The sequence below is a fragment of the Rhinichthys klamathensis genome, unplaced genomic scaffold (genome assembly GCF_029890125.1).
Source record: "Rhinichthys klamathensis goyatoka isolate OS25496 unplaced genomic scaffold, OSU_Roscu_1.1 h1tg000001l_1, whole genome shotgun sequence".
Taxonomy (NCBI): Eukaryota; Metazoa; Chordata; class Actinopteri; order Cypriniformes; family Leuciscidae; genus Rhinichthys; species Rhinichthys klamathensis.
This window is the reverse complement of record NW_026606555.1, coordinates 2092331-2110748: the sequence shown is the minus strand read 5'-3', so window position 1 is coordinate 2110748 and position 18418 is coordinate 2092331. Positions and strand designations below refer to the sequence as shown.

Below are 18418 nucleotides of genomic sequence, written 5' to 3'. Positions count from 1 at the left end.
TCCATCGTCCCTGGGTGGGCTCGAACCACCATCCTTTCGGTTAACAGCCGAACGCGCTAACCAATTGCGCCACAGAGACCGGCGGCAAGTCAGCCACTGGGTCAGGTTATAAAAAAGCACAATTGGACGTTTCCGGCAAAGACAAACTAGTTTTCCACTAGCGTAATGTGTACAGCGCACTGAAAACCAAGAGCACCTGTTGGGAAGAGAGATAGCTAATAGATACGCCCAACGTGGGGCTCGAACCCACGAACCTGAGATTAAGAGTCTCATGCTCTACCGACTGAGCTAGCCGGGCGGGTGCAAGGCTTTGCTTCGGGCTGGTTGCAGATTTTAACGGAGCCTCATATTTTGCGAATCGATTGGCCTCATGTCTGAGAGCCTGATAGGTTACAAGTTACTGGTGGCCTTCTTTTATGACCAAAACCCCCATTCGATCACAGTCGAAAGTTGGAAATGGGTATTTGAAAGGTGGTGATTTGAAAGGAGTTTTGAACAGGACCTCACTGGAACACAGTAGGGCATCGAGGAGGCCTCGATGGTGATTTAAAAGGAATTTTGAACAGGACCTCTTTGGAACACAGGCCTCCTCCACACTTGGAACAAAACATGATCATTCCATCCACACACCACAGATGCTCGATGGGGATTTGAAAGGAGTTTTAAACAGGACCTCTTTGGAACACAGGCCTCCTCCTCCACTTGGAACAAAACATCACCATTATATCCGCACACCACAGATGCTCGATGGGGATTTAAAAGGAGTTTTGAACAGGACCTCAATGGAACACAGTCCTCCCCTACCACTTGGAACAAAACATGATCATTCCATCCACACACCACAGATGCTCGATGGTGATTTGAAAGGAGTTTTGAACAGGACCTCAATGGAACACAGGCCTCCTCCTCCACTTGGAACAAAACATCACCATTATATCCTCACACCACAGATGCTCGATGGTGATTTGAAAGGAGTTTGAACAGGACCTCTTTGGAACACAGGCCTCCTCCTCCACTTGGAACAAAACATCACCATTATATCCACACACCACAGATGCTCGATGGTGATTTGAAAGGAGTTTTGAACAGGACCTCTTTGGAACACAGGCCTCCTCCTCCACTTGGAACAAAACATTACCATTATATCCTCACACCACAGATGCTCGATGGTGATTTGAAAGGAGTTTTGAACAGGACCTCTTTGGAACACAGGCCTCCTCCTCCACTTGGAACAAAACATCACCATTATATCCACACACCACAGATGCTCGATGGTGATTTGAAAGGAGTTTTGAACAGGACCTCTTTGGAACACAGGCCTCCTCCACCCCTTGGAACAAAACATCCATCGTCCCTGGGTGGGCTCGAACCACCATCCTTTCGGTTAACAGCCGAACGCGCTAACCAATTGCGCCACAGAGACCGGCGGCAAGTCAGCCACTGGGTCACGTTATAAAAAAGCACAATTGGACGTTTCCGGCAAAGACAAACAAGTTTTTCCACTAGCGTAATGTGTACAGCGCGCTGAAAACCGAGACCACCTGTTGGGAAGAGAGATAGCTAGTAGATACGCCCAACGTGGGGCTCGAACCCACGACCCTGAGATTAAGAGTCTCATGCTCTACCGACTGAGCTAGCCGGGCGGGTGCAGGGCTTTGCTTCGGGCTGGTCGCAGATTTTAATGGAGCCTCATATTTTGCGAATCGATTGGCCTCATGTCTGAGAGCTTGATAGGTTACAAGTTACTGGTGGCCTCCTTTTATGACCAAAACCCCCATTCGATCACAGTCAAAAGTTGGAAATGGGTATTTGAAAGGTGGTGATTTGAAAGGAGTTTTGAACAGGACCTCACTGGAACACAGTAGGGCATCGAGGAGGCCTCGATGGTGATTTAAAAGGAATTTTGAACAGGACCTCTTTGGAACACAGGCCTCCTCCACACTTGGAACAAAACATGATCATTCCATCCACACACCACAGATGCTCGATGGGGATTTAAAAGGAGTTTTGAACAGGACCTCAATGGAACACAGTCCTCCTCTACCACTTGGAACAAAACATGATCATTCCATCCACACACCACAGATTCTCAATGGTGATTTGAAAGGAGTTTTGAACAGGACCTCAATGGAACACAGGCCTCCTCCTCCACTTGGAACAAAACATCACCATTATATCCTCACACCACAGATGCTCGATGGTGATTTGAAAGGAGTTTTGAACAGGACCTCTTTGGAACACAGGCCTCCTCCTCCACTTGGAACAAAACATCACCATTATATCCACACACCACAGATGCTCGATGGTGATTTGAAAGGAGTTTTGAACAGGACCTGTTTGGAACACAGGCCTCCTCCTCCACTTGGAACAAAACATCACCATTATATCCTCACACCACAGATGCTCGATGGTGATTTGAAAGGAGTTTTGAACAGGACCTCTTTGGAACACAGGCCTCCTCCTCCACTTGGAACAAAACATCACCATTATATCCACACACCACAGATGCTCGATGGTGATTTGAAAGGAGTTTTGAACAGGACCTCTTTGGAACACAGGCCTCCTCCTCCACTTGGAACAAAACATCACCATTATATCCACACACCACAGATGCTCGATGGTGATTTGAAAGGAGTTTTGAACAGGACCTCTTTGGAACACAGGCCTCCTCCACCCCTTGGAACAAAAGATCCATCGTCCCTGGGTGGGCTCGAACCACCATCCTTTCGGTTAACAGCCGAACGCGCTAACCAATTGCGCCACAGAGACCGGCGGCAAGTCAGCCACTGGGTCAGGTTATAAAAAAGCACAATTGGACGTTTCCGGCAAAGACAAACTAGTTTTCCACTAGCGTAATGTGTACAGCGCGCTGAAAACCGAGAGCACCTGTTGGGAAGAGAGATAGCTAATAGATACGCCCAACGTGGGGCTCGAACCCACGACCCTGAGATTAAGAGTCTCATGCTCTACCGACTGAGCTAGCCGGGCGGGTGCAAGGCTTTGCTTCGGGCTGGTTGCAGATTTTAACGGAGCCTCATATTTTGCGAATCGATTGGCCTCATGTCTGAGAGCCTGATAGGTTACAAGTTACTGGTGGCCTTCTTTTATGACCAAAACCCCCATTCGATCACAGTCGAAAGTTGGAAATGGGTATTTGAAAGGTGGTGATTTGAAAGGAGTTTTGAACAGGACCTCACTGGAACACAGTAGGGCATCGAGGAGGCCTCGATGGTGATTTAAAAGGAATTTTGATCAGGACCTCTTTGGAACACAGGCCTCCTCCACACTTGGAACAAAACATGATCATTCCATCCACACACCACAGATGCTCGATGGGGATTTAAAAGGAGTTTTGAACAGGACCTCAATGGAACACAGTCCTCCTCTACCACTTGGAACAAAACATGATCATTCCATCCACACACCACAGATGCTCGATGGTGATTTGAAAGGAGTTTTGAACAGGACCTCAATGGAACACAGGCCTCCTCCTCCACTTGGAACAAAACATCACCATTATATCCTCACACCACAGATGCTCGATGGTGATTTGAAAGGAGTTTGAACAGGACCTCTTTGGAACACAGGCCTCCTCCTCCACTTGGAACAAAACATCACCATTATATCCACACACCACAGATGCTCGATGGTGATTTGAAAGGAGTTTTGAACAGGACCTCTTTGGAACACAGGCCTCCTCCTCCACTTGGAACAAAACATTACCATTATATCCTCACACCACAGATGCTCGATGGTGATTTGAAAGGAGTTTTGAACAGGACCTCTTTGGAACACAGGCCTCCTCCTCCACTTGGAACAAAACATCACCATTATATCCACACACCACAGATGCTCGATGGTGATTTGAAAGGAGTTTTGAACAGGACCTCTTTGGAACACAGGCCTCCTCCACCCCTTGGAACAAAACATCCATCGTCCCTGGGTGCGCTCGAACCACCATCCTTTCGGTTAACAGCCGAACGCGGTAACCAATTGCGCCACAGAGACCGGCGGCAAGTCAGCCAATGGGTCACGTTATAAAAAAGCACAATTGGACGTTTCCGGCAAAGACAAACAAGTTTTCCACTAGCGTAATGTGTACAGCGCGCTGAAAACCGAGACCACCTGTTGGGAAGAGAGATAGCTAATAGATACGCCCAACGTGGGGCTCGAACCCACGACCCTGAGATTAAGAGTCTCATGCTCTACCGACTGAGCTAGCCGGGCGGGTGCAGGGCTTTGCTTCGGGCTGGTCGCAGATTTTAATGGAGCCTCATATTTTGCGAATCGATTGGCCTCATGTCTGAGAGCTTGATAGGTTACAAGTTACTGGTGGCCTTCTTTTATGACCAAAACCCCCATTCGATCACAGTCGAAAGTTGGAAATGGGTATTTGAAAGGTGGTGATTTGAAAGGAGTTTTGAACAGGACCTCACTGGAACACAGTAGGGCATCGAGGAGGCCTCGATGGTGATTTAAAAGGAATTTTGAACAGGACCTCTTTGGAACACAGGCCTCCTCCACACTTGGAACAAAACATGATCATTCCATCCACACACCACAGATGCTCGATGGGGATTTAAAAGGAGTTTTGAACAGGACCTCAATGGAACACAGTCCTCCTCTACCACTTGGAACAAAACATCACCATTATATCCTCACACCACAGATGCTCGATGGTGATTTGAAAGGAGTTTTGAACAGGACCTCTTTGGAACACAGGCCTCCTCCTCCACTTGGAACAAAACATCACCATTATATCCACACACCACAGATGCTCGATGGTGATTTGAAAGGAGTTTTGAACAGGACCTCTTTGGAACACAGGCCTCCTCCTCCACTTGGAACAAAACATCACCATTATATCCTCACACCACAGATGCTCGATGGTGATTTGAAAGGAGTTTTGAACAGGACCTCTTTGGAACACAGGCCTCCTTCTCCACTTGGAACAAAACATCACCATTATATCCACACACCACAGATGCTCGATGGTGATTTGAAAGGAGTTTTGAACAGGACCTCTTTGGAACACAGGCCTCCTCCACCCCTTGGAACAAAACAAGGGATGGAGGACATCACCATTATATCCTCACACCACAGATGCTCGAGGGTGATTTGAAAGGAGTTTTGAACAGGACCTCTTTGGAACACAGTCTCCTCTACCATTTGGAACAAAACATGATCATTCCATCCACACACCACAGATGCTCGATGGTGATTTAAAAGGAATTTTGAACAGGACCTCTTTGGAACACAGGCCTCCTCCACACTTGGAACAAAACATGATCATTCCATCCACACACCACAGATGCTCGATGGGGATTTAAAAGGAGTTTTGAACAGGACCTCAATGGAACACAGTCCTCCTCTACCACTTGGAACAAAACATCACCATTATATCCTCACACCACAGATGCTCGATGGTGATTTGAAAGGAGTTTTGAACAGGACCTCTTTGGAACACAGGCCTCCTCCTCCACTTGGAACAAAACATCACCATTATATCCACACACCACAGATGTTCGATGGTGATTTGAAAGGAGTTTTGAACAGGACCTCTTTGGAACACAGGCCTCCTCCTCCACTTGGAACAAAACATCACCATTATATCCTCACACCACAGATGCTCGATGGTGATTTGAAAGGAGTTTTGAACAGGACCTCTTTGGAACACAGGCCTCCTTCTCCACTTGGAACAAAACATCACCATTATATCCACACACCACAGATGCTCGATGGTGATTTGAAAGGAGTTTTGAACAGGACCTCTTTGGAACACAGGCCTCCTCCACCCCTTGGAACAAAACAAGGGATGGAGGACATCACCATTATATCCTCACACCACAGATGCTCGAGGGTGATTTGAAAGGAGTTTTGAACAGGACCTCTTTGGAACACAGTCTCCTCTACCATTTGGAACAAAACATGATCATTCCATCCACACACCACAGATGCTCGATGGTGATTTAAAAGGAATTTTGAACAGGACCTCTTTGGAACACAGGCCTCCTCCACACTTGGAACAAAACATGATCATTCCATCCACACACCACAGATGCTCGATGGGGATTTAAAAGGAGTTTTGAACAGGACCTCAATGGAACACAGTCCTCCTATACCACTTGGAACAAAACATGATCATTCCATCCACACACCACAGATGCTCGATGGTGATTTGAAAGGAGTTTTGAACAGGACCTCAATGGAACACAGGCATCCTCCTCCACTTGGAACAAAACATCACCATTATATCCTCACACCACAGATGCTCGATGGTGATTTGAAAGGAGTTTTGAACAGGACCTCTTGGAACACAGGCCTCCTCCTCCACTTGGAACAAAACATCACCATTATATCCACACACCACAGATGCTCGATGGTGATTTTTAAAGGAGTTTTGAACAGGACCTCTTTGGAACACAGGCCTCCTCCTCCACTTGGAACAAAACATTACCATTATATCCTCACACCACAGATGCTCGATGGTGATTTGAAAGGAGTTTTGAACAGGACCTCTTTGGAACACAGGCCTCCTCCACCCCTTGGAACAAAAGATCCATCGTCCCTGGGTGGGCTCGAACCACCATCCTTTCGGTTAACAGCTGAACGCGCTAACCAATTGCGCCACAGAGACCGGCGGCAAGTCAGCCACTGGGTCAGGTTGTAAAAAAGCACAATTGGACGTTTCCGGCAAAGACAAACTAGTTTTCCACTAGCGTAATGTGTACAGCGCGCTGAAAACCGAGAGCACCTGTTGGGAAGAGAGATAGCTAATAGATACGCCCAACGTGGGGCTCGAACCCACGACCCTGAGATTAAGAGTCTCATGCTCTACCGACTGAGCTAGCCGGGCGGGTGCAAGGCTTTGCTTCGGGCTGGTTGCAGATTTTAACGGAGCCTCATATTTTGCGAATCGATTGGCCTCATGTCTGAGAGCCTGATAGGTTACAAGTTACTGGTGGCCTTCTTTTATGACCAAAACCCCCATTCGATCACAGTCGAAAGTTGGAAATGGGTATTTGAAAGGTGGTGATTTGAAAGGAGTTTTGAACAGGACCTCACTGGAACACAGTAGGGCATCGAGGAGGCCTCGATGGTGATTTAAAAGGAATTTTGAACAGGACCTCTTTGGAACACAGGCCTCCTCCACACTTGGAACAAAACATGATCATTCCATCCACACACCACAGATGCTCGATGGGGATTTGAAAGGAGTTTTAAACAGGACCTCTTTGGAACACAGGCCTCCTCCTCCACTTGGAACAAAACATCACCATTATATCCGCACACCACAGATGCTCGATGGGGATTTAAAAAGAGTTTTGAACAGGACCTCAATGGAACACAGTCCTCCTCTACCACTTGGAACAAAACATGATCATTCCATCCACACACCACAGATGCTCGATGGTGATTTGAAAGGAGTTTTGAACAGGACCTCAATGGTACACAGGCCTCCTCCTCCACTTGGAACAAAACATCACCATTATATCCTCACACCACAGATGCTCGATGGTGATTTGAAAGGAGTTTGAGCAGGACCTCTTTGGAACACAGGCCTCCTCCTCCACTTGGAACAAAACATCACCATTATATCCACACACCACAGATGCTCGATGGTGATTTGAAAGGAGTTTTGAACAGGACCTCTTTGGAACACAGGCCTCCTCCTCCACTTGGAACAAAACATTACCATTATATCCTCACACCACAGATGCTCGATGGTGATTTGAAAGGAGTTTTGAACAGGACCTCTTTGGAACACAGGCCTCCTCCTCCACTTGGAACAAAACATCACCATTATATCCACACACCACAGATGCTCGATGGTGATTTGAAAGGAGTTTTGAACAGGACCTCTTTGGAACACAGGCCTCCTCCACCCCTTGGAACAAAACATCCATCGTCCCTGGGTGGGCTCGAACCACCATCCTTTCGGTTAACAGCCGAACGCGCTAACCAATTGCGCCACAGAGACCGGCGGCAAGTCAGCCACTGGGTCACGTTATAAAAAAGCACAATTGGACGTTTCCGGCAAAGACAAACAAGTTTTCCACTAGCGTAATGTGTACAGCGCGCTGAAAACCGAGACCACCTGTTGGGAAGAGAGATAGCTAATAGATACGCCCAACGTGGGGCTCGAACCCACGACCCTGAGATTAAGAGTCTCATGCTCTACCGACTGAGCTAGCCGGGCGGGTGCAGGGCTTTGCTTCGGGCTGGTCGCAGATTTTAATGGAGCCTCATATTTTGCGAATCGATTGGCCTCATGTCTGAGAGCTTGATAGGTTACAAGTTACTGGTGGCCTCCTTTTATGACCAAAACCCCCATTCGATCACAGTCAAAAGTTGGAAATGGGTATTTGAAAGGTGGTGATTTGAAAGGAGTTTTGAACAGGACCTCACTGGAACACAGTAGGGCATCGAGGAGGCCTCGATGGTGATTTAAAAGGAATTTTGAACAGGACCTCTTTGGAACACAGGCCTCCTCCACACTTGGAACAAAACATGATCATTCCATCCACACACCACAGATGCTCGATGGGGATTTAAAAGGAGTTTTGAACAGGACCTCAATGGAACACAGTCCTCCTCTACCACTTGGAACAAAACATGATCATTCCATCCACACACCACAGATTCTCAATGGTGATTTGAAAGGAGTTTTGAACAGGACCTCAATGGAACACAGGCCTCCTCCTCCACTTGGAACAAAACATCACCATTATATCCTCACACCACAGATGCTCGATGGTGATTTGAAAGGAGTTTTGAACAGGACCTCTTTGGAACACAGGCCTCCTCCTCCACTTGGAACAAAACATCACCATTATATCCACACACCACAGATGCTCGATGGTGATTTGAAAGGAGTTTTGAACAGGACCTCTTTGGAACACAGGCCTCCTCCTCCACTTGGAACAAAACATCACCATTATATCCTCACACCACAGATGCTCGATGGTGATTTGAAAGGAGTTTTGAACAGGACCTCTTTGGAACACAGGCCTCCTCCTCCACTTGCAACAAAACATCACCATTATACCCACACACCACAGATGCTCGATGGTGATTTGAAAGGAGTTTTGAACAGGACCTCAATGGAACACAGTCCTCCTATACCACTTGGAACAAAACATGATCATTCCATCCACACACCACAGATGCTCGATGGTGATTTGAAAGGAGTTTTGAACAGGACCTCTTTGGAACACAGGCCTCCTCCACCCCTTGGAACAAAAGATCCATCGTCCCTGGGTGGGCTCGAACCACCATCCTTTCGGTTAACAGCCGAACGCGCTAACCAATTGCGCCACAGAGACCGGCGGCAAGTCAGCCACTGGGTCAGGTTATAAAAAAGCACAATTGGACGTTTCCGGCAAAGACAAACTAGTTTTCCACTAGCGTAATGTGTACAGCGCGCTGAAAACCGAGAGCACCTGTTGGGAAGAGAGATAGCTAATAGATACGCCCAACGTGGGGCTCGAACCCACGACCCTGAGATTAAGAGTCTCATGCTCTACCGACTGAGCTAGCCGGGCGGGTGCAAGGCTTTGCTTCGGGCTGGTCGCAGATTTTAACGGAGCCTCATATTTTGCGAATCGATTGGCCTCATGTCTGAGAGCCTGATAGGTTACAAGTTACTGGTGGCCTTCTTTTATGACCAAAACCCCCATTCGATCACAGTCGAAAGTTGGAAATGGGTATTTGAAAGGTGGTGATTTGAAAGGAGTTTTGAACAGGACCTCACTGGAACACAGTAGGGCATCGAGGAGGCCTCGATGGTGATTTAAAAGGAATTTTGAACAGGACCTCTTTGGAACACAGGCCTCCTCCACACTTGGAACAAAACATGATCATTCCATCCACACACCACAGATGCTCGATGGGGATTTGAAAGGAGTTTTAAACAGGACCTCTTTGGAACACAGGCCTCCTCCTCCACTTGGAACAAAACATCACCATTATATCCGCACACCACAGATGCTCGATGGGGATTTAAAAGGAGTTTTGAACAGGACCTCAATGGAACACAGTCCTCCTCTACCACTTGGAACAAAACATGATCATTCCATCCACACACCACAGATGCTCGATGGTGATTTGAAAGGAGTTTTGAACAGGACCTCAATGGAACACAGGCCTCCTCCTCCACTTGGAACAAAACATCACCATTATATCCTCACACCACAGATGCTCGATGGTGATTTGAAAGGAGTTTGAACAGGACCTCTTTGGAACACAGGCCTCCTCCTCCACTTGGAACAAAACATCACCATTATATCCACACACCACAGATGCTCGATGGTGATTTGAAAGGAGTTTTGAACAGGACCTCTTTGGAACACAGGCCTCCTCCTCCACTTGGAACAAAACATTACCATTATATCCTCACACCACAGATGCTCGATGGTGATTTGAAAGGAGTTTTGAACAGGACCTCTTTGGAACACAGGCCTCCTCCTCCACTTGGAACAAAACATCACCATTATATCCACACACCACAGATGCTCGATGGTGATTTGAAAGGAGTTTTGAACAGGACCTCTTTGGAACACAGGCCTCGTCCACCCCTTGGAACAAAACATCCATCGTCCCTGGGTGGGCTCGAACCACCATCCTTTCGGTTAACAGCCGAACGCGCTAACCAATTGCGCCACAGAGACCGGCGGCAAGTCAGCCACTGGGTCACGTTATAAAAAAGCACAATTGGACGTTTCCGGCAAAGACAAACAAGTTTTCCACTAGCGTAATGTGTACAGCGCGCTGAAAACCGAGACCACCTGTTGGGAAGAGAGATAGCTAATAGATACGCCCAACGTGGGGCTCGAACCCACGACCCTGAGATTAAGAGTCTCATGCTCTACCGACTGAGCTAGCCGGGCGGGTGCAGGGCTTTGCTTCGGGCTGGTCGCAGATTTTAATGGAGCCTCATATTTTGCGAATCGATTGGCCTCATGTCTGAGAGCTTGATAGGTTACAAGTTACTGGTGGCCTCCTTTTATGACCAAAACCCCCATTCGATCACAGTCAAAAGTTGGAAATGGGTATTTGAAAGGTGGTGATTTGAAAGGAGTTTTGAACAGGACCTCACTGGAACACAGTAGGGCATCGAGGAGGCCTCGATGGTGATTTAAAAGGAATTTTGAACAGGACCTCTTTGGAACACAGGCCTCCTCCACACTTGGAACAAAACATGATCATTCCATCCACACACCACAGATGCTCGATGGGGATTTAAAAGGAGTTTTGAACAGGACCTCAATGGAACACAGTCCTCCTCTACCACTTGGAACAAAACATGATCATTCCATCCACACACCACAGATTCTCAATGGTGATTTGAAAGGAGTTTTGAACAGGACCTCAATGGAACACAGGCCTCCTCCTCCACTTGGAACAAAACATCACCATTATATCCTCACACCACAGATGCTCGATGGTGATTTGAAAGGAGTTTTAAACAGGACCTCTTTGGAACACAGGCCTCCTCCTCCACTTGCAACAAAACATCACCATTATATCCACACACCACAGATGCTCGATGGTGATTTGAAAGGAGTTTTGAACAGGACCTCAATGGAACACAGTCCTCCTATACCACTTGGAACAAAACATGATCATTCCATCCACACACCACAGATGCTCGATGGTGATTTGAAAGGAGTTTTGAACAGGACCTCAATGGAACACAGGCCTCCTCCACCCCTTGGAACAAAAGATCCATCGTCCCTGGGTGGGCTCGAACCACCATCCTTTCGGTTAACAGCCGAACGCGCTAACCAATTGCGCCACAGAGACCGGCGGCAAGTCAGCCACTGGGTCAGGTTATAAAAAAGCACAATTGGACGTTTCCGGCAAAGACAAACTAGTTTTCCACTAGCGTAATGTGTACAGCGCACTGAAAACCAAGAGCACCTGTTGGGAAGAGAGATAGCTAATAGATACGCCCAACGTGGGGCTCGAACCCACGACCCTGAGATTAAGAGTCTCATGCTCTACCGACTGAGCTAGCCGGGCGGGTGCAAGGCTTTGCTTCGGGCTGGTTGCAGATTTTAACGGAGCCTCATATTTTGCGAATCGATTGGCCTCATGTCTGAGAGCCTGATAGGTTACAAGTTACTGGTGGCCTTCTTTTATGACCAAAACCCCCATTCGATCACAGTCGAAAGTTGGAAATGGGTATTTGAAAGGTGGTGATTTGAAAGGAGTTTTGAACAGGACCTCACTGGAACACAGTAGGGCATCGAGGAGGCCTCGATGGTGATTTAAAAGGAATTTTGAACAGGACCTCTTTGGAACACAGGCCTCCTCCACACTTGGAACAAAACATGATCATTCCATCCACACACCACAGATGCTCGATGGGGATTTGAAAGGAGTTTTAAACAGGACCTCTTTGGAACACAGGCCTCCTCCTCCACTTGGAACAAAACATCACCATTATATCCGCACACCACAGATGCTCGATGGGGATTTAAAAGGAGTTTTGAACAGGACCTCAATGGAACACAGTCCTCCCCTACCACTTGGAACAAAACATGATCATTCCATCCACACACCACAGATGCTCGATGGTGATTTGAAAGGAGTTTTGAACAGGACCTCAATGGAACACAGGCCTCCTCCTCCACTTGGAACAAAACATCACCATTATATCCTCACACCACAGATGCTCGATGGTGATTTGAAAGGAGTTTGAACAGGACCTCTTTGGAACACAGGCCTCCTCCTCCACTTGGAACAAAACATCACCATTATATCCACACACCACAGATGCTCGATGGTGATTTGAAAGGAGTTTTGAACAGGACCTCTTTGGAACACAGGCCTCCTCCTCCACTTGGAACAAAACATTACCATTATATCCTCACACCACAGATGCTCGATGGTGATTTGAAAGGAGTTTTGAACAGGACCTCTTTGGAACACAGGCCTCCTCCTCCACTTGGAACAAAACATCACCATTATATCCACACACCACAGATGCTCGATGGTGATTTGAAAGGAGTTTTGAACAGGACCTCTTTGGAACACAGGCCTCCTCCACCCCTTGGAACAAAACATCCATCGTCCCTGGGTGGGCTCGAACCACCATCCTTTCGGTTAACAGCCGAACGCGCTAACCAATTGCGCCACAGAGACCGGCGGCAAGTCAGCCACTGGGTCACGTTATAAAAAAGCACAATTGGACGTTTCCGGCAAAGACAAACAAGTTTTTCCACTAGCGTAATGTGTACAGCGCGCTGAAAACCGAGACCACCTGTTGGGAAGAGAGATAGCTAGTAGATACGCCCAACGTGGGGCTCGAACCCACGACCCTGAGATTAAGAGTCTCATGCTCTACCGACTGAGCTAGCCGGGCGGGTGCAGGGCTTTGCTTCGGGCTGGTCGCAGATTTTAATGGAGCCTCATATTTTGCGAATCGATTGGCCTCATGTCTGAGAGCTTGATAGGTTACAAGTTACTGGTGGCCTCCTTTTATGACCAAAACCCCCATTCGATCACAGTCAAAAGTTGGAAATGGGTATTTGAAAGGTGGTGATTTGAAAGGAGTTTTGAACAGGACCTCACTGGAACACAGTAGGGCATCGAGGAGGCCTCGATGGTGATTTAAAAGGAATTTTGAACAGGACCTCTTTGGAACACAGGCCTCCTCCACACTTGGAACAAAACATGATCATTCCATCCACACACCACAGATGCTCGATGGGGATTTAAAAGGAGTTTTGAACAGGACCTCAATGGAACACAGTCCTCCTCTACCACTTGGAACAAAACATGATCATTCCATCCACACACCACAGATTCTCAATGGTGATTTGAAAGGAGTTTTGAACAGGACCTCAATGGAACACAGGCCTCCTCCTCCACTTGGAACAAAACATCACCATTATATCCTCACACCACAGATGCTCGATGGTGATTTGAAAGGAGTTTTGAACAGGACCTCTTTGGAACACAGGCCTCCTCCTCCACTTGGAACAAAACATCACCATTATATCCACACACCACAGATGCTCGATGGTGATTTGAAAGGAGTTTTGAACAGGACCTGTTTGGAACACAGGCCTCCTCCTCCACTTGGAACAAAACATCACCATTATATCCTCACACCACAGATGCTCGATGGTGATTTGAAAGGAGTTTTGAACAGGACCTCTTTGGAACACAGGCCTCCTCCTCCACTTGGAACAAAACATCACCATTATATCCACACACCACAGATGCTCGATGGTGATTTGAAAGGAGTTTTGAACAGGACCTCTTTGGAACACAGGCCTCCTCCTCCACTTGGAACAAAACATCACCATTATATCCACACACCACAGATGCTCGATGGTGATTTGAAAGGAGTTTTGAACAGGACCTCTTTGGAACACAGGCCTCCTCCACCCCTTGGAACAAAAGATCCATCGTCCCTGGGTGGGCTCGAACCACCATCCTTTCGGTTAACAGCCGAACGCGCTAACCAATTGCGCCACAGAGACCGGCGGCAAGTCAGCCACTGGGTCAGGTTATAAAAAAGCACAATTGGACGTTTCCGGCAAAGACAAACTAGTTTTCCACTAGCGTAATGTGTACAGCGCGCTGAAAACCGAGAGCACCTGTTGGGAAGAGAGATAGCTAATAGATACGCCCAACGTGGGGCTCGAACCCACGACCCTGAGATTAAGAGTCTCATGCTCTACCGACTGAGCTAGCCGGGCGGGTGCAAGGCTTTGCTTCGGGCTGGTTGCAGATTTTAACGGAGCCTCATATTTTGCGAATCGATTGGCCTCATGTCTGAGAGCCTGATAGGTTACAAGTTACTGGTGGCCTTCTTTTATGACCAAAACCCCCATTCGATCACAGTCGAAAGTTGGAAATGGGTATTTGAAAGGTGGTGATTTGAAAGGAGTTTTGAACAGGACCTCACTGGAACACAGTAGGGCATCGAGGAGGCCTCGATGGTGATTTAAAAGGAATTTTGATCAGGACCTCTTTGGAACACAGGCCTCCTCCACACTTGGAACAAAACATGATCATTCCATCCACACACCACAGATGCTCGATGGGGATTTAAAAGGAGTTTTGAACAGGACCTCAATGGAACACAGTCCTCCTCTACCACTTGGAACAAAACATGATCATTCCATCCACACACCACAGATGCTCGATGGTGATTTGAAAGGAGTTTTGAACAGGACCTCAATGGAACACAGGCCTCCTCCTCCACTTGGAACAAAACATCACCATTATATCCTCACACCACAGATGCTCGATGGTGATTTGAAAGGAGTTTGAACAGGACCTCTTTGGAACACAGGCCTCCTCCTCCACTTGGAACAAAACATCACCATTATATCCACACACCACAGATGCTCGATGGTGATTTGAAAGGAGTTTTGAACAGGACCTCTTTGGAACACAGGCCTCCTCCTCCACTTGGAACAAAACATTACCATTATATCCTCACACCACAGATGCTCGATGGTGATTTGAAAGGAGTTTTGAACAGGACCTCTTTGGAACACAGGCCTCCTCCTCCACTTGGAACAAAACATCACCATTATATCCACACACCACAGATGCTCGATGGTGATTTGAAAGGAGTTTTGAACAGGACCTCTTTGGAACACAGGCCTCCTCCACCCCTTGGAACAAAACATCCATCGTCCCTGGGTGCGCTCGAACCACCATCCTTTCGGTTAACAGCCGAACGCGCTAACCAATTGCGCCACAGAGACCGGCGGCAAGTCAGCCAATGGGTCACGTTATAAAAAAGCACAATTGGACGTTTCCGGCAAAGACAAACAAGTTTTCCACTAGCGTAATGTGTACAGCGCGCTGAAAACCGAGACCACCTGTTGGGAAGAGAGATAGCTAATAGATACGCCCAACGTGGGGCTCGAACCCACGACCCTGAGATTAAGAGTCTCATGCTCTACCGACTGAGCTAGCCGGGCGGGTGCAGGGCTTTGCTTCGGGCTGGTCGCAGATTTTAATGGAGCCTCATATTTTGCGAATCGATTGGCCTCATGTCTGAGAGCTTGATAGGTTACAAGTTACTGGTGGCCTTCTTTTATGACCAAAACCCCCATTCGATCACAGTCGAAAGTTGGAAATGGGTATTTGAAAGGTGGTGATTTGAAAGGAGTTTTGAACAGGACCTCACTGGAACACAGTAGGGCATCGAGGAGGCCTCGATGGTGATTTAAAAGGAATTTTGAACAGGACCTCTTTGGAACACAGGCCTCCTCCACACTTGGAACAAAACATGATCATTCCATCCACACACCACAGATGCTCGATGGGGATTTAAAAGGAGTTTTGAACAGGACCTCAATGGAACACAGTCCTCCTCTACCACTTGGAACAAAACATCACCATTATATCCTCACACCACAGATGCTCGATGGTGATTTGAAAGGAGTTTTGAACAGGACCTCTTTGGAACACAGGCCTCCTCCTCCACTTGGAACAAAACATCACCATTATATCCACACACCACAGATGCTCGATGGTGATTTGAAAGGAGTTTTGAACAGGACCTCTTTGGAACACAGGCCTCCTCCTCCACTTGGAACAAAACATCACCATTATATCCTCACACCACAGATGCTCGATGGTGATTTGAAAGGAGTTTTGAACAGGACCTCTTTGGAACACAGGCCTCCTTCTCCACTTGGAACAAAACATCACCATTATATCCACACACCACAGATGCTCGATGGTGATTTGAAAGGAGTTTTGAACAGGACCTCTTTGGAACACAGGCCTCCTCCACCCCTTGGAACAAAACAAGGGATGGAGGACATCACCATTATATCCTCACACCACAGATGCTCGAGGGTGATTTGAAAGGAGTTTTGAACAGGACCTCTTTGGAACACAGTCTCCTCTACCATTTGGAACAAAACATGATCATTCCATCCACACACCACAGATGCTCGATGGTGATTTAAAAGGAATTTTGAACAGGACCTCTTTGGAACACAGGCCTCCTCCACACTTGGAACAAAACATGATCATTCCATCCACACACCACAGATGCTCGATGGGGATTTAAAAGGAGTTTTGAACAGGACCTCAATGGAACACAGTCCTCCTCTACCACTTGGAACAAAACATCACCATTATATCCTCACACCACAGATGCTCGATGGTGATTTGAAAGGAGTTTTGAACAGGACCTCTTTGGAACACAGGCCTCCTCCTCCACTTGGAACAAAACATCACCATTATATCCACACACCACAGATGCTCGATGGTGATTTGAAAGGAGTTTTGAACAGGACCTCTTTGGAACACAGGCCTCCTCCTCCACTTGGAACAAAACATCACCATTATATCCTCACACCACAGATGCTCGATGGTGATTTGAAAGGAGTTTTGAACAGGACCTCTTTGGAACACAGGCCTCCTTCTCCACTTGGAACAAAACATCACCATTATATCCACACACCACAGATGCTCGATGGTGATTTGAAAGGAGTTTTGAACAGGACCTCTTTGGAACACAGGCCTCCTCCACCCCTTGGAACAAAACAAGGGATGGAGGACATCACCATTATATCCTCACACCACAGATGCTCGAGGGTGATTTGAAAGGAGTTTTGAACAGGACCTCTTTGGAACACAGTCTCCTCTACCATTTGGAACAAAACATGATCATTCCATCCACACACCACAGATGCTCGATGGTGATTTAAAAGGAATTTTGAACAGGACCTCTTTGGAACACAGGCCTCCTCCACACTTGGAACAAAACATGATCATTCCATCCACACACCACAGATGCTCGATGGGGATTTAAAAGGAGTTTTAAACAGGACCTCAATGGAACACAGTCCTCCTCTACCACTTGGAACAAAACATGATCATTACATCCACACACCACAGATTCTCAATGGTGATTTGAAAGGAGTTTTGAACAGGACCTCAATGGAACACAGGCCTCCTCCTCCACTTGGAACAAAACATCACCATTATATCCTCACACCACAGATGCTCGATGGTGATTTGAAAGGAGTTTTGAACAGGACCTCTTTGGAACACAGGCCTCCTCCTCCACTTGGAACAAAACATCACCTTTATATCCTCACACCACAGATGCTCGATGGTGATTTGAAAGGAGTTTTGAACAGGACCTCTTTGGAACACAGGCCTCCTCCTCCACTTGCAACAAAACATCACCATTATATCCACACACCACAGATGCTCGATGGTGATTTGAAAGGAGTTTTGAACAGGACCTGAATGGAACACAGTCCTCCTATACCACTTGGAACAAAACATGATCATTCCATCCACACACCACAGATGCTCGATGGTGATTTGAAAGGAGTTTTGAAAAGGACCTCAATGGAACACAGGCCTCCTCCTCCACTTGGAACAAAACATCACCATTGTATCCTCACACCACAGATGC

General features: G+C 47.3%; 20 non-coding genes across 20 annotated transcripts; all 20 read right to left on the bottom strand.

Moving 5' to 3' along the window:
- Nucleotides 1-5: 5 nt before the first annotated feature.
- trnan-guu (transfer RNA asparagine (anticodon GUU)) lies at nucleotides 6-79 on the bottom strand. The gene has a single exon. It is a non-coding gene; the product is annotated as a tRNA-Asn (tRNA).
- Nucleotides 80-1349: 1270 nt separating this feature from the next.
- trnan-guu (transfer RNA asparagine (anticodon GUU)) lies at nucleotides 1350-1423 on the bottom strand. Its single transcript has one exon. It is a non-coding gene; the product is annotated as a tRNA-Asn (tRNA).
- Nucleotides 1424-1570: 147 nt separating this feature from the next.
- trnak-cuu (transfer RNA lysine (anticodon CUU)) lies at nucleotides 1571-1643 on the bottom strand. Its single transcript has one exon. It is a non-coding gene; the product is annotated as a tRNA-Lys (tRNA).
- A 1052-nt stretch (nucleotides 1644-2695) lies between these two features.
- trnan-guu (transfer RNA asparagine (anticodon GUU)) lies at nucleotides 2696-2769 on the bottom strand. The gene has a single exon. It is a non-coding gene; the product is annotated as a tRNA-Asn (tRNA).
- Nucleotides 2770-2915: 146 nt separating this feature from the next.
- Nucleotides 2916-2988, bottom strand: trnak-cuu (transfer RNA lysine (anticodon CUU)). Its single transcript has one exon. It is a non-coding gene; the product is annotated as a tRNA-Lys (tRNA).
- A 1166-nt stretch (nucleotides 2989-4154) lies between these two features.
- trnak-cuu (transfer RNA lysine (anticodon CUU)) lies at nucleotides 4155-4227 on the bottom strand. The gene has a single exon. It is a non-coding gene; the product is annotated as a tRNA-Lys (tRNA).
- A 2556-nt stretch (nucleotides 4228-6783) lies between these two features.
- Nucleotides 6784-6856, bottom strand: trnak-cuu (transfer RNA lysine (anticodon CUU)). The gene has a single exon. It is a non-coding gene; the product is annotated as a tRNA-Lys (tRNA).
- Nucleotides 6857-7907: 1051 nt separating this feature from the next.
- trnan-guu (transfer RNA asparagine (anticodon GUU)) lies at nucleotides 7908-7981 on the bottom strand. Its single transcript has one exon. It is a non-coding gene; the product is annotated as a tRNA-Asn (tRNA).
- A 146-nt stretch (nucleotides 7982-8127) lies between these two features.
- On the bottom strand, nucleotides 8128-8200 carry trnak-cuu (transfer RNA lysine (anticodon CUU)). The gene has a single exon. It is a non-coding gene; the product is annotated as a tRNA-Lys (tRNA).
- Nucleotides 8201-9252: 1052 nt separating this feature from the next.
- On the bottom strand, nucleotides 9253-9326 carry trnan-guu (transfer RNA asparagine (anticodon GUU)). Its single transcript has one exon. It is a non-coding gene; the product is annotated as a tRNA-Asn (tRNA).
- Nucleotides 9327-9472: 146 nt separating this feature from the next.
- On the bottom strand, nucleotides 9473-9545 carry trnak-cuu (transfer RNA lysine (anticodon CUU)). The gene has a single exon. It is a non-coding gene; the product is annotated as a tRNA-Lys (tRNA).
- A 1051-nt stretch (nucleotides 9546-10596) lies between these two features.
- Nucleotides 10597-10670, bottom strand: trnan-guu (transfer RNA asparagine (anticodon GUU)). The gene has a single exon. It is a non-coding gene; the product is annotated as a tRNA-Asn (tRNA).
- Nucleotides 10671-10816: 146 nt separating this feature from the next.
- trnak-cuu (transfer RNA lysine (anticodon CUU)) lies at nucleotides 10817-10889 on the bottom strand. The gene has a single exon. It is a non-coding gene; the product is annotated as a tRNA-Lys (tRNA).
- Nucleotides 10890-11731: 842 nt separating this feature from the next.
- On the bottom strand, nucleotides 11732-11805 carry trnan-guu (transfer RNA asparagine (anticodon GUU)). Its single transcript has one exon. It is a non-coding gene; the product is annotated as a tRNA-Asn (tRNA).
- A 146-nt stretch (nucleotides 11806-11951) lies between these two features.
- Nucleotides 11952-12024, bottom strand: trnak-cuu (transfer RNA lysine (anticodon CUU)). Its single transcript has one exon. It is a non-coding gene; the product is annotated as a tRNA-Lys (tRNA).
- Nucleotides 12025-13075: 1051 nt separating this feature from the next.
- trnan-guu (transfer RNA asparagine (anticodon GUU)) lies at nucleotides 13076-13149 on the bottom strand. Its single transcript has one exon. It is a non-coding gene; the product is annotated as a tRNA-Asn (tRNA).
- A 147-nt stretch (nucleotides 13150-13296) lies between these two features.
- On the bottom strand, nucleotides 13297-13369 carry trnak-cuu (transfer RNA lysine (anticodon CUU)). Its single transcript has one exon. It is a non-coding gene; the product is annotated as a tRNA-Lys (tRNA).
- Nucleotides 13370-14421: 1052 nt separating this feature from the next.
- Nucleotides 14422-14495, bottom strand: trnan-guu (transfer RNA asparagine (anticodon GUU)). Its single transcript has one exon. It is a non-coding gene; the product is annotated as a tRNA-Asn (tRNA).
- A 146-nt stretch (nucleotides 14496-14641) lies between these two features.
- Nucleotides 14642-14714, bottom strand: trnak-cuu (transfer RNA lysine (anticodon CUU)). Its single transcript has one exon. It is a non-coding gene; the product is annotated as a tRNA-Lys (tRNA).
- Nucleotides 14715-15880: 1166 nt separating this feature from the next.
- trnak-cuu (transfer RNA lysine (anticodon CUU)) lies at nucleotides 15881-15953 on the bottom strand. The gene has a single exon. It is a non-coding gene; the product is annotated as a tRNA-Lys (tRNA).
- Between the last annotated feature and the right edge of the window lie 2465 nt (nucleotides 15954-18418).